Raw genomic sequence first — 1,649 nt, forward strand, 5'->3', positions numbered from 1 at the left:
ATAAGTTGATTTTTTTTTTAAAGTAAATTTTATAGTGAAAACGTCGACTTAGTGCCTTGTTCACCTAATTTTGTTAAAGTCGGCTTTTGACTTAACTCTCAAACACTTTCTTCTCACACACTAAAACCATATAAAGAATAAGGACTTGACAACTGCGTACACTTCACTGGTAAAACAAGTGTGCAAAATTTGCACACCAACGTGTGCAAGTTGTGATGCACATTACGTGGTGTTTAACTAAAGTTGCACACTTGCGTGGTATGCAAATTGAAGACGTTTTGTAAACTTTTTAATTCTACACACTTGGACACACACAGTTCCATGCTATCAATAGTAACCATATGATGTGCAGCTGCTATAATTTTCGGAAGGGTCAAACCAATTGACGTATAACCTACTTAGAGACCACAATGTGTCTAGAAAATGCACTCTTGAACTTAAACATCGAATAACGTCCAAAATTAGACACTTGTTTGTACCAGTGTTTGTTTGTGGCTGTGTAATTTTACGTACTCGGGGCATGTTTCCTCCGGGAGGAGGAGGGCGGGGGGCAACTTGGGCTCTGCGCACCTCCTTCCTCCCGCCTCGCAGGCCTGGTTGCCCTACATGTTCCACCTACTCCTCGGCAGCTCCGCGTGCGGCCCGCAGGCGCTCAGGATATCGCAGCCACGTCGCCGGACGACCTATCAGCCCACCCCGCCCCGCCCCGCCACGCACACCGACCAGGCCGGGGCCGGAAGATATATTTGTATTGGGGAGAGTGCGGCGAGATAAGGAGAGGAAACAGGGGCCGGGGCCGGACTGGCTGGTGAAGAGAACTTGCTCCTAACAAAACATCTATATTATATGGACACTGGCGACCTGTCCCCGGGGCCCTGCCGAGGGGGTGGGGCCGGCCTGCCTCCTCCCGGCCCCGGGGCCGCCGGGCCCCACACTATGACGGACGGCCGGGACGCCGGGCGCGCCGCGAGGCCCCGACGCGCACGTCGCCCGCCGCCATAAAATGCACGTCAAACTGGCCTGGGGGTCAAAGTTTCCCGCCAGGAGGACGCGGGGACGTGACAGGGCGCCGCGCCACACCCGCGGCGGGCTGGGAGGAGGCGCTCCCACGGCCCGCAACACCCCCGCCAACCCTCCGATACGGCGCCCGCAAGGGGCCTTCGCAGAGCAGCAGAAGGGGCCGTCATATTGTCCGGCCCGAGGTTAAAACGACAGCAAACTGCACCATCTCCTCGTTGGCCGTGTAATTCCCTCCCTCCCCCAGCCCGTCCCGTCCCCCGCCGCGGCGCCCCGGCGCGCCCCCAGCGCATCCGTAGGCAGCGGGGAAATAAACGATATGACCTGATGTAACGTCCATTGTCCCGGGGCGGGCCGGGCCGGCGCAGCGGGGTCCGCCGCTGGCGTGCAAACAGGGCATAACCGCACAGCAGAGACAGTCCCGCGGGACCCACGGACACGTTCAAGTCGCCCGCCCCTCCCGACCCGCAGCCCAGTTGACCACCACCGTCCGCCCGAGCGGAGGAGGGCCCCAGCACCTCCTAAAACCATCCATGTCAATTTATGACTTTCTCGTCCTGCAGCAGGGCGGGGCTCGGGCGGCTCGGCTGGCGCGGTGGTTCCCCCGAGGACGGCGGGGTGTGGCGGGGTGT

The 1,649-nt window shown here is 58.9% G+C and overlaps 1 protein-coding gene across 2 annotated transcripts in view; it reads right to left on the reverse strand.

Annotated features, from left to right (window-relative positions):
- The window catches only part of LOC113207890 (connectin), a 277,611-nt gene that overhangs the window by 117,144 nt on the left and 158,818 nt on the right, over nucleotides 1-1,649 (reverse strand). The gene's annotated exons all lie outside the window — the stretch shown is intronic.

Source organism: Frankliniella occidentalis, unplaced genomic scaffold, assembly GCF_000697945.3.
Source record: "Frankliniella occidentalis isolate FOCC.00 unplaced genomic scaffold, Focc_3.1 Scaffold47, whole genome shotgun sequence".
NCBI classification, from domain to species: Eukaryota; Metazoa; Arthropoda; class Insecta; order Thysanoptera; family Thripidae; genus Frankliniella; species Frankliniella occidentalis.